The 13625-nt window shown below is 41.7% G+C and overlaps 1 pseudogene; it reads left to right on the top strand.

Annotated features, from left to right (window-relative positions):
* Positions 1 to 5741: 5741 nt before the first annotated feature.
* Positions 5742 to 13354, top strand: LOC122440826 (annotated as a pseudogene).
* Positions 13355 to 13625: the final 271 nt, after the last annotated feature.

Here is a 13625-nt window from a genome sequence, read left to right as displayed (position 1 = left end):
GCTACACAGTCCATGGGATTCCGACTTAGGACTGAATACAATCCTTAGTAGGTTTGCTGTTATCACTAATAATAGACACAAGAGGGTGCTAGAAGATCTTGCTTCTGGTTCTTTAGGCCCAAGTGTAGAACAGTCATGGTCTCCTTCCTTTAATGCAATTTCCATTTTCAGAAAAGAATCTTAATAACAAAAGAGGAAAATCTTAAGAGAAAGAATGATAATACAGCATAATATCAAATGTTTAGCTTTTAAGGTTAACTGAGGTATAGTCCCAGTGTTGCTGATGATTTAGTACCATTTTAGATGAATGTAACAGAATTTCATTTGCTAGAAAAACACGTGATACTTCCTTTCTTCCTTCCTACTTCCCTCCACCCCCACTCCTTTCTTCCTTGCAGGGACACTTTGATAAATGCAATCTTTTCCATTTTGAAAAAGTAAACAAAATATAAGCAGAACTGTTCTTGAAGTGGAGATAGGATGCTGTTTACTATTTGGTCCTTTATAGAAAAAAGTTCACTAATTCCTATTCTAGATGCTCATAATGACTCACAGGGACTAAGGAAAATATATTAAAATTTTGACTGCTATTTTAAAAGTCTAATTATTTAGAAACTTTTGGTGGTATGCTTTATACAATATGTAGTATATTCGGATTGAATATGCTTTGGGCTTCCCGGGTGGCACAGCAGTAAAGAATACACCTGTCAATGCAGGAGATGTGGGTTTGATCCCTGGGTCGGGAAGATCCCCTGGAGAAGGAAATGGCAACCCACTCCAGTGTTCTTGCCTAGGAAATCCCGTGGACAGAGGAGCCTGGCGGGCTGCAAAAAAGTCGGACACGATTTAGCAACTAAACAACAATAAAAGCAGCCTTTTTGTTGTTGTTCAGTTGCTCAGTCATGTCTGACTCTGCAACCCCATGGACTGCAGCACGCCAGGCTTCCCTGTCCTTCATTATCTCCTGCAGCTTGCTCAAACTCATTGGTGATGCCATCCAACCATCTCATCCTCTGTCATCCCCTTCTCCTGCTTTCAATCTTTCTCAGCATCAGGGTCTTTTCTAATGAGTCGTCTCGTCGTATCAGGTGGCCAGAGTATTGGAGCTTCATCTTCATCATCAGTCTTTACAATGAATATTCAGGGTTGATCTCCTTTAGGATTGACTAGTTTGATCTCCTTGCGGTCCAAGGGACTCTCAGAGTCTTATCCAGCATCACAGTTCAAAAGCACCAATTCTTTGGTACTCAGCCTTCTTTATGGCCCAATTCTCATATCCGTACATGACTACTGAAAAAAACGATAGCTTTGACTATAAGACCTTTGCTGGCAAAGTAATGTCTCTGCTCTTTAATATGCTGTCTTGATTTGTCATAGCTTTTCTTCCAAGGAGCAAAAGTGTCTTTTAACTTTATGGCTGCAGTCACCATCTGCAGTGATTTTGGAGTCCAAGAAAATAAAGTCTGCCACTGTTTCCATTGTTTATCCATCTATTTGCCATGAAGTAACAGGATCAGATGGAGAAGCCAATGGCACCCCACTCCAGTACTCTTGCCTGGTAAATCCCACGGGCAGAGGAGCCTGGTGGGCTGCAGTCCATGGGGTCGCGAAGAGTCAGACACGACTGAACGACTGCACTTTCACTTTTCACTTTCACGCATTGGAGAAGGAAATGGCAACCCACTCCAGTGTTCTTGCCTGGAGAATCCCAGGGACAGGGGAGCCTGGTGGGCTGCTGTCTATGGGGTTGCACAGAGTCGGACAAGACTGAAGCAACTTAGCAGCAGCAGCAGCAGCAACGGGATCGGATGCCATGATCTTAGTCTTTTGAATGGTGAGTTTTAAGCCAGCTTTTTTACTCTCCTCTTTGACCTTCAAGAAGCTCTTTTTTTTTTCTCCTCACTTTCTGCCTTAAGGGTGGTGTCATCTGCATATCTGAGGTTATTGATATTTGTCCCCACAATCTTGTGCCCAGCTTGTGTTTCATCCAGCCTGGCATTTCACATAATGTACTCTGCATATAAGTTAAATAGCAGGGTGACAATATACAGCCTTGTGGTATTCCTTTCCTGGCTTGAAACCAGTCCATTGTGCCATGTCTAGTTGTAATTGTTGCTTCTTGACCTGCATACAGGTTTCTCGGGAGGCAGGTAAAATGGTTTTGTATTCCCATCTCTTTACGAATTGTTCTGTTTGTTGTAATCCACACAGTCAAAGGCTTTAGTGTAGTCAAAGAAGCAGAAGTAGATGTTTTTCTGGATTCTCTTGTTTTTTCTATGATCTAACGGATGTTGGCAATTTGATCTCTGGTCCCTCTGCCTTTTCTAAATCCAGCTTGAACATCTGGAAGTTCTCGGTTCACTTACTGTTGAAGTCTGAAATAAAGTGAAAGTGAAACTCGCTCAGTCATGTCCTACTCTTTGTGACCCCAAGGACTGCAGTCTGCCAGGCTCTTCTGTCCATGGAATTCTCCAGACTGGAATACTGGAGTGGGTAAACTTTCCCTTCTCTAGAGGATCTTCCCAACCCAGGGATAGAACCCAGGTCCTCCCGCATTGCAGGCAGATTCTTTACCAGCTGAGCTACTGTTTAAGCCTCTTGGTGAGTTTTGAGCATTACTTTGCTAGCCTGTGAGATGAATGCAATTGTGCGGTAGTTTGAATATTCTTTGGCATTGCCTTTCTTTGGGTTTGGAATGAAAACTGACCTTTTCCAGTCCTGTGGCCACTGCTGAGTTTTCCAAATATGCTGGCATATTGAGTGTAGCACTTTAACAGAATCATCTTTTAGGATTTGAAATAGCTCAGCTGGAATTCTATCACCTCCACTAGCTTTGTTCATAGTGATGTTTCCTAAGGCCTACATGACTTCACACTCCAGGATATCTGGCTTAGGTGAGTGATCACACCATTGTGGTTATCTGGGTTTTGAAGATCTTTTTTGTATAGTCCTTCTGTGTATTCTTGCCACCTCTTCTTAATATCTTCTGCTTCTGTTAGGCCCATACCATTTCTATCCTTTATTGTGCCCATCTTTGCATGAAATGTTTCCTTGGTATCTCTAATTTTCTTGAAGAGATCTCTAGTCTTTCCCATTCTATTGTTTTCCTCTATATCTTTGCAATGATCACTTAGGAAGGCTTCTTATCTCTTCTTGCTTTTCTTTGGAACTCTGCATTCAGGTGGGTATATCTTTCCTTTTCTCCTTTGCCTTTCACTTCTCTGCCTCCTCAGACAACCATTGTGCATTTTTGCATTCCTTTTTTGGGGGGATGTTTTTCTATCACCGCTTCCTGTACAATGTTATGAACCTCCATCCAGGTACTCTCTATCAGATATAACCCCTTGATTTTTTCCCCCACTTTCACTGTTTAATTGTAAGGGATTTGATTTAGGTCATACCTGAATGGCCCAGTACTTTTCCTTACTTTCTTCAATTTAAGTCTGAATTTGGCAATAAGGAGTCCATGATCTGAGCCACAGTCAGTTCCTGGTCTTGTTTTTGCTGACTGTATAGAGCTTCTCCATCTTCGGCTGCAAAGAATATAATCAATCTGATTTTGGTATTGACCATCTTGTGATGTCCATGTGTGGAGTCATCATTTGTGTTGTTGGAAGAGGGTGTTTGCTGTGACCACTGTGTTCTCTTGGCAAAACTCTGTTAACCTTTGCCCTGCTTCATTTTTTCACTCTAAGGCCAAACTTAGCTGTTACTTACCTGTTACTTCACTTGTCTCTTGACTTCCTACTTTTGCCTCCGGTCCCTATGATGAAATGGACATCTTTATGAACAAATAAAATAGACATAATTTCACATGCATCTGCATAAATGTTTTTCTGATTGAAGTGTATAATCAAATATTTTTAGAAACCACTCTAGTTTAACTGTATTATTTTACATATGGGAAGAATAAAATCCAGAGTGTTAAATGATTTTTCAAGGTCCCAAAGAAAGTTATTGGCAGATCAGCTACAGACTCCTGTCCCTTTCACTGTATCATTTTGCAAACATGCCCACCCTATCTTTTGCTGTCCTCCAACTTGAGGTTTCTGAAGTAGGGGCTCTCCTGTGCTGACTTCACATTCTTTTTATCACTAAATCTACTGCTGTGTTATACATTCACAAGCCTTTTTCCTTGCCTTATGAACTTCGGTATGCCCTGGTCATGTGAGTGTCTTTGGGCTCTAGCGAGAAGTTGAGGCATACCCTAAATTAATCCCAAATGTCTTCCCTGAGCTTGTAAATATCTGGCAGACAGATAAGTAGAAATCTGCACATGTACTGCATGGTACACCTATCCTTCGCTTTAGGAATGTGGTGTCAGGAACAAGATCAGAAAAGTTTCTGTAGCTGACTTTGGACTTCCCTAGTTGTGATGACACAACTTACTTAGGAAAGTCACAAGTCAAGAGGGACACAAGAAGAGATTGTACACATTCAAAAGTAGGTCCAGGATGACAAAAAAATAAGAAACCTTGTGTCTGTAAAGAAGAGTAGAAGGAACTTGGTGGTAACTTAGCTCAGGGATGACTCAGATGCCCAAGTAATTATCTTCAGGTATCTTAATGATTGTCCTGGGAAAGGAGGAACTTTTAACTGTCTCGTAAGGCTACATCTAGGACCTATGGGTAGAATTTGCTGGCATTTAGGCTGGAGAAGGCAATGGTAACCCACTCCAGTACTCTTGCCTGGAAAATCCCATGGGCAGAGGAGCCTGGTAGGCTGTAGTCCATGGGGTCGCTAAGAGTCGGACACGACTGAGCGACTTCACTTTCACTTTTCACTTTCATGCATTGGAGAAGGAAATGGTAACCCACTCCAGTGTGTTTTGCCTGGAGAATCCCAGGGATGGGGGAGCCTGGTGGGCTGTCATCTACAGGGTCGAACAGAGTCAGACATGACTGGAGCGACTTAGCAGCAGCAGCAGGCTTGAGTTCACTAGTTAGAGATGTCCAATGAATAACTAGATGTTATTTAGACTTTGGCATTAGAGAGAGATGGGTATAATTCCTGGCTTCCCCTCTTACTGCCTACTTGACCCTGGAAACTATGGTTATGGGGGAGAGTAGCATATTGCAACATTGTATATAGAGCCCTCTTTTTTTCCCCTCTTCTACCTGCCCTTGAACCTCATCCATTCACTGCCAGTTTATACTATCAGGATTTAGAAACTCAAGGCTGCAAAAGTACTTTGAGCAAAAGGATTTTGAGTCTGGCTTTTAGAAGCAAAGGATGTCTGGAAGGAAGTAGAACACAAAGTGTATGCTGAAACAGCTGGTTTGGAAATAGAGTAGGAGTCACATAGCACTGCCTCCTAATATCAAATAAAAATCCATGGGCTAGAAGTTAAGGTGTGGAGGCAGGACAGTGTTGAGAAAGAAGATTGGTGAAGCCTAGCCTGTGTGGAGTTCACAGTACCCAAGGGAATGAGAGGGGGTTCTGTGGAAATGGCACTGAGGCCCATGAACTATCAATAGGGAGACATCATCTATCACAAGATGAGAGTGAGATCATTAATGTACATCATGGGATGACATTAAACATTTGAACCAATGTCATAAGTCATCGATGCCATACTGTCCTCTTTACATTTTGTAAAGACTTCCTAATGAAACACCAGCAAAGTGCTAGTCACTGTCCTCTGAGAATTACAGCTCTTTGGGACCAAAACTTTGCTCAGCTCTATTCTACTTTCCTTGTATGGAAACAACTTACCAGATATATTCTAAGATGTTGCTGAGATGACAGGAGGCGTTCTGAACACCTGTAGGAGGAAAGATGGTATGGAAGGGAAGCCTCACATCGGTACCTTGGTAGGAATGAGCCGAACTGGTTTGAGATCCTGTCTGTTCCTCCCCAGCTACATTAAAAACAGCCCTTCCAGTTACATGTTAACCATACTTTGACCATTTCCATGTTGTTACAGTTAACTTTCCTAGATTGTTTTTAGTGTTGGCTTCCCAGGCAGTGCTAGTGGTAAAGAACCCACCAGCCAATGCAGGAGAATCAAGAGACAAGGGTTCAATCCTGGGTCGGGAAGATCCCCTGGAGGAGGGCACAGTAACCCACTCCAGTATTCTTGCCTGGAGAATCCCATGGACAGAGGAACCTGGTGGGCTACAGTCCATAGGGTCGCAAAGAATCAGACACAACTCGAGCGACTTAGCATGCACAACTTATATCATCAATGTTTGTTTTATAAGGTTTCTCTAACATTAAATGAGATAATGCATAAAATATTAGCACATTGATTGTCTTAGGATATATTCAATAAATGGAAGCTGTGAGTATTATCCAAGGGGTGATGACATCATAATCCCTTCAAGTGTTTTTATGAAACTGAGTGACCACTTGGTGTTTATGTGGCAAAGGGCATTAACATTTCTGAATGTGATAGTGCTCTCAGAGACTGATCTGTCCGTTTTTTTCCAGTGGTTCTCAATCTGCTGTGCATGGGCCAGTATAGACTGACTATATAGCATAGCCTGAATAGTGTTAAAAATTATGTAAGTCTGGGCCCAAGTTCAGATAATCTGATTTCATAGATCTAGAGAAAGGCTCAAGATTCTGTGTTATTAACAAGATGCTTCTCTCTGGAGGTTCTAGGAGAGAATGCATTTCTTTGCCTTCTTCAGGTTGTAGAGAATACCCACATTCTTTGTTTCACAGCCCTACATCACTCCAACTTCCCCTTCCATTGACCTAACTCTCTTTCTGACTCTGACACTCCTACCTTCTTGTTATAAGGACCCTTATAATTACATTGGATCCTCCAGGATATTCCAGGGTTATCTTTCTGTCTTAAAATTCTAAACTCAATTACATCTACAAGTCTCCTTTGTTATATAAAGCAACATATTCACAGATTATAGGGATTAGAATGCAGGTATCTCTGGGGATCATTATTCTGAAAATCATAGAGGGTAAACTATGTTTTTGGACTGTCAGCTACAGGAGAAATCCCTGGAGACTTTCTTCATTCCCACCTGGTAAGTCCATGTTTTGGGGGAGTTTTTCTTCTAAACTACCAACCCCTCTAAGTATCTATTTCTTTGGTATACAGGTGTCCCAGGAGGCTGATGTAGACTTGACAATTCTATATTTAGATCCACTCTACTGGTATGCAAAGTTCCAATATAAATGTGGAAATTACTCTGGAGCAGCAGAATATCTTTACTTCTTTAGAGTGTTGGTTCCCCCAATGAATAGAAATGCTTTGAGATCACCCTCGGGAAAGCTGGCCTCTGAAGTCTTCATGCAGAATTGGGATGCAGCCATGTAAGACCTTATGTGGCTAAAAGAGACCATAGATAATAATTCTGTAAGTTTGCCACTTCAGTCTCTTCAGCAGCAAACATGGCTCATTCACTGGTCTCTGCTTTCTTCAGTCGCCCCCAAAGAGTATAATAGCATTATTAATCTCTTCCTTTGTGAACCACAGTATCTTAATGTGCTTTATATGATGTGTCTACATATTCTATGCTTTTTGACCACAGTGAAAGTGAAAGTCACTCAGTCATGTCTGACTCTTTGCAACCCCCTGGACTGTATTGTCCATGGAATTCTCCAGGTCAGAATACTGGAGTGGGTAGCCTTTCCCTTTTCCAGAGGATCTTCCTAACCCAGAGATTGAACCCAGGTCTCCCGCATTGCAGGTGGATTCTTTACCAGCTGTCATACAAAGATGCTCAAAAACGCTGACAGGTACTATTAATAAAAGATATGGTCAAAACTGCTCAACAGGAGTCCTACACATATAAAAACCCAGTTACAGAGTTTGTATAATATTTATATGTTAACTTTGACTTTGGTAGGGCTCAGAAAAAGCTGAGGAAATATGAATCACTGCTAGTGAATGATTTCTTCTTGGTGGCTTGGCTTGAGGATTACATTGAAAATGCCAAACTCTTTTTATTTGAGTTTTTTGTCTCAAAATACACTGCATCCATCAGTGTACCACCATTAACATGTTGGCAGGTAAACTGAACGTAACTCCAGAAGAAACTGAAAGGTGGATTGTAAATTTGTTTAGAAATGCAAAACTAGATGCTAAGATTGATTCTGAACTAGGTCGTGTGGTTATGGGTAACAATGCTGTCTCACCCTGTCAGGGATTCAAAAGACCAAAAATATTTCATTTAGAACACAGATGTTGGCCATGGATATTGAGAAGAAATTTAAACAGGGGCTTCTAACTGAGCAATTCAGAACTCTGGCTTCTATTGAAGAACTGTACAGAAAAAGTATAAAAGAAAACTATAAAAGTGAAACAATGCAACCATTTTATAAAAGTGAAACATGTTGAAAGCAACATACTGAGTATAAATTTTGGAGAATTTGGATACAATTGTTTCATTTTAAAAAATACTTGACAATTCTAGGATGTGCTGGATGGGGATCGAACAAGCTTCTGGGCCAGGGTATCAATGGCTTTACTTGTGCTTGATTCTCAGGGTGCTAGATGCTAACTTCTGTCAAAGGAAGGACCTCATCATAGCTCCTCATTACAGGCAGCATGTAAGACTTCATGTCTGAAGGCTGTAGCTTCTGTTCCTGGGCCCTGGTTATACGTGGTCCTGCTCAGATGGACACTGGTCATTTTTGGATGTTGACTCAGTTCTGTTCTTAAGGTCTCTCCAGCTATTTCTTCTCATTCTTTGTCCAACTGTCTTCTAAGTCTCTCTTATCTTTTTGTTTTCAGCCTTTGGAACCCATCTTTTGTCTTCAAGGTAAACTTTCTCTTATCATTTATATCATCACCATACCATATCTTCTTTCAAAACCTCATGCATCTATAGCTGAGGCATAATGTGTGGGTTGCTAAACTCCAAACCAGCAACTGACTCCCTTTGCTTTCTCTGCTTTCTTCTGTCACTTCATCTCCACGGCAATGATGGAGAATGCTTAGCTGATTGAATGTGGGAAGAAATGAGGCATGAAGCGAAATCCTGGCAACAAATTAACATTTCAAAATGTTATCCATTTGCATGATTTTCAAAGTTGGTTCCAACACTGAAATTCAAAGGTACAATTTCCTAAGTTCAAGGCTAGCGCCTTTTTCTACTAAACCACGCCCTATTGTACTCGCTGTCTTCATTTCAGTAGTTTTTTCAACAACTTCAAGGCCTTGGATTTCCAAATTGGCATATTTCCCCTTCACCAGGACACCTCCCACTCTTTCTACATATCCACTCTCACTGTGGTGCGAGCATCCTGCTCTCCAGCTCCTGGGAAAGGTGAAGTAACAAGAAACCTGCACCACCCTCTGTTAAGCTGCCTGTCTACCTTTTCACAATTCCAGCCGGCTGTGTCTGACTCAGCTCTCTGTCTGCCAGGCAAAAACTTGTAGAAAACATTTCCTACTGCTTCACTTCTCCCAAGGAGTACAGGATTAGCACGCAGTACACCTGAGCATAGGGCAGCTCCTTTCCAGTTTGTTTGTCTGGTATTAAAAGGGGATGGGAACTAGCTTAAGGTCTGAAATGAGTTCCTTCCCACAGATACCTGCCCACCCTCTAATACCCAGGTACACAGCAAGAATGTGGACTCTGCTGGCCGCTCAACTGGTCCAGCTTCCTTAATGCAAGTGGCTGCTTGTCTGACTCTGTCTCACCATTCCAGCTTTCCTTTCAATTTTATAATGAAGTAGTACAGAGAGGCAGCCAAGATTAGTGTGCAGGTTACTCTTGAGTTTGTATCAAAAAAAGAAAAAAGTGAATTGAGCTGCTCCTTACTAATTAGGTGATGTTGGGCAAGTTGTTTAAGTTCCTCAAGCTTCTATAAAGCTTCAAGTCTCCTCTATAAAATGATAGTGAAGACACCTACATCATGGATTGCTAAAAGGATAAAAATAAACTAGGTAACACACTTACATGCCTGATACATGTTATTCCATAAATGGAAGTCATGGCTATATTTTGTGTTATTTAATAAAGATGTGCCGAGTCCTAATTATGAAAAATACCATGCTTGGTACTATGGAATTAGGGAGAGAAGGAGACTTGGTCCCTGCAAAGGACTTTGAAGACTATTGGGAGAGAGAAAATATCAAAGTAAGCTAAGGGTGTGGGTGAAGGAGGAGTGAAGTTATGGGGGGAGAACCAAATGGAGGTGAAGTTGGACCTGTGCAGCAGGGAGGTGGGTCCACAGGGAAAGCTTCGTTGAAAAGGTATGGGAAGGGCCACCTTGACATTAAATTCCACTCTGTGGGCAACAGATTTTTCTCATGTTTCTGACATTCTCCTAGTCAGTAGTGGTGTATAATGACCCTAAGATGTACACCTCTATTATTCTGTACTTTTTGGATACCTGTGGGTATTGCAGCTTCCCACTAGTTATCTGGATGGCTTAGACAGCGAAGAAGCTGCCTGCAATGCAGGAGGCCTCGGTTCAGCCTCTGAGTCAGGAAGATCCCCTGCCTGGAGAAGGGAACAGCTACCCACTTCAGTATTCTTGCCTAGAGAATTCCATGGACAGAGGAACCCCAGCAGGCTACAGTCCATGGAGTCACAAAGAGTTGGACATGACTGAGTGACTAACAGTTACAGGTTAGTTAGGGGTCTCTAGGAAAAGGAACAAAGAAGCATTTCTTCCTTCCTCATCCACCCCTCTTTCCCTTATATTACTGTAATCTTCTAGGTCATCTTTAGAAAGCTTAGATTTTTATTATTTTTTTTTCTGACTAGATGACAGTTCAATCACAGATAATTTTCCAGGCAGATTTTAGCCATCTCTAAAATTTAGAATGAAAATTAACTGAAGTGTATATATGCCAAACTGAATGCACGTACGCCTTCTCTACCCTCGATAAAGCAAACAGGTTGTCTGAATGCCTGACCAGATAGTCATCACATGTGTGGGCTGAATAGTGCTTGCGGAATTGCCTGGGTCATTCTTCAGTTGACTAGCACACGTTACAAAATTCTCCTATTCCCCAACGTCGTAAGGAGTATTATAATGAGAATCAGGGCACCTGTCTTCTAGTCTAAGCCAGCAGTGATAACATAATCAGGCGAATTTTCTTGATTGATTTCTCAGCAAGCAAAATAGGTGAAATGGCCCCTGCCAATGGCTCTGTGAAGCACAGTTATAATTTGCACAACCTGGGGCTGCTTATTTATAAAGTGGTAAGAAATGATAATTTCTCCTTGAACCACTTCACCTGATTGCAGACTATAGAAAGGAAAATGCTGTGCATACACACCACATCTTTATCTATTCGTCTGCCAACGGACATCTAGGTTGTTTTCTGTGTCTTGACTACTGTGAATGGTGCTGCTATGAACACAGGAATTAGAGTTTCTTTTGGATGTATGCCCAGGAGTGGGATTGCTGGATCATATGGTAGTTCTTTTATTATTATTTTTTAAATTTATTTTTAATTGGAAGATAGTTGCTTTACTGGTAATTCTATTTTTAGTTTTCTGTGGAACCACCATATTGTTTTCCATAGTGGCTACACCAATTTGCATTCCCACCAACAGTGTAGGAGGGTTCCCTTTTCTTCACACCCTCTCCAGCATTTGTTGTTTGTAGACTTTTTAATGATGTCCATCATTTGCTGTACAGTAATAATTAACACAACATGGTAAATCAACTATGCTTTAAAAAAGAAAGGAACACATTTGGCAGCTTTGTCTCTGAGGTTGGTTTTTAAGTGTCTAAGAAGATTATGTTCCCATTAAGATTTCTATAGGTTGGTCATTTCCTGTTTTTCCAAACTTGCAAGACAGGTTTTCTGGGTGTCTGATTTCCCTCCTATTTTGGCCCCAGACTCTAGGCTGGTGAATTTGTTATCATTACCAGGTATACATCTATCAGATCATTCATCAGCCTCAGGTTTTGCAGTTGTAGTCGACAAACAATAGGAAACAGTGTCTTCTGAGTTTCTCGGAACCAGGCGTTTGTAAATATGATCATCACATTTCATTGTTCTTAAATCATCCAATGACTTCTCCTCATACTTGGAATAAAACCCAGATTTGTTACCAAGACTGCCCACGCTCACTTGCTGTCACACTGGCCTAATTTGGACAACGCTGATTGTGATGTAGTCGCAGGGGCCTTCTCTCTCCTCTTCGTACATGCCAAACCCTTTCCTGCCCCAGGGCTTTGGCTCCTCCTCTTTCCTCTCCCTTCGATGCTCTTTCCTCTCTCTTCAGTGCTCTTCCCTGAGATCTCTGCATGGCTGGCTCTCACTCCTTCCCTATTCCCTCTCCTATTTTCCCTTCCCTTTCCTATTCTCAACACAAATCTCACTTCCGCAAGAAGGCCTTTCCTGATCTTGCTATCTGAGGTGCACCCCTGCTTCACCCCAACTACCATCTCATTTCTTTAGAGCTCTTATCACAGTCTGCTATTGAATTACGCATCGTTTCATTCACTGTTTACTCTGTATCTTCTCAGTAGAATGGAACCTATTTTCCCAGAGTGGTATTCCAAATGTTTAACAACCAGTGTCACATGGCGTTAATCAATCAGGATTGACACTGGCCAGTCTTGGAACAGGGTTCAGGGGGCCCCCTTGACCTTTAAGTTGTTGGGGAGGCCCAGGAGTCCAGAGGGAAGGGTTGGAGTAAATAAGCAGTGCAGGTTAATTACAGGACTCAAGAAAATGTCTATGTACCCATTGTTGTGGAAATATTTCAGCATCTTAGTGATCAGTATGACCATTAGTTTGTACTAGTTGAATATCCACCCTACTTGTCTTCTATATTCAACACTGTATCCCAGGCCTGGAGCAGTGACTAGAATATAGCAACCCTTACATGGTGACTTACTTGACTAGCAAGTGCGGTCCGCAACACTAAGTTGATGTTTTCTAGAAGAGCTATAAGGCAGCCTGGGCTCAAAGGTCACTCATAGGATTAAATAATGGTGTATTTAGGCCATGCAGCCTAATTTTTTTCTTTTAATGGCTACACTGTGTGGTGTTTGGGATCTTAAGTTCCCTGACCAAGATCAAACCTGTGTCCCCTGCAGTGGAAGCATGGATGGCTTCAACTGGACCACTGGGGAAGTCCATATGGTCTGCTTTAGTGATAACTAACGTCTTGAACTCTTTATTGTTTACACAATTTATATGTCAATTATCTCATTTTGTCCTCTCAACCATGCTAAAAGGTTGGTGCGACAAGACATTATATTCATTTCTCGACTGAATAAACTCAGGCTCCTATAAATCAAGTGGTAGCCAGGGGGCGGGCAGAGCTGTGAAACAGTTCATGTCTTCTGGGCTGGGACCATGTTCTTTCCAGCAAGCTATGTGTTCTGTCCTGAGCCCTGGATCCATCTGAATCTGAGTACAGAAGCACCTACTGGGTATAGGTGTAAAGATTCTGGGTTTTACAACTAGGGTTGTATATAGCCATATACAATAACAACTGTGGTTATTTTTACAACATAAGGTAGTTTAAGCAAGAGTGACCAGTCTAAGAGGGTCTAAAGGAACCTAGAAACTCTGTCTAAGAGTTGGAGGAACAGGAAATGACCAACCTGGAGAAGCCTTTAGGGAGATAGGGTCTTCTCAGACACTTGAAAACCAGTCTTAAAGACAAGATTGCTAAGACTTTTTCTCTGTAGGTTCATAGGGCAGAGTTAATACCAACAGTGAGAAATAATTGCAA

Source organism: Cervus canadensis, chromosome 4, assembly GCF_019320065.1.
Source record: "Cervus canadensis isolate Bull #8, Minnesota chromosome 4, ASM1932006v1, whole genome shotgun sequence".
In the NCBI taxonomy this organism is placed as follows: Eukaryota; Metazoa; Chordata; class Mammalia; order Artiodactyla; family Cervidae; genus Cervus; species Cervus canadensis.
Note: the sequence above shows the minus strand (reverse complement) of the source record. Positions and strands in the feature narration are given on the sequence as shown.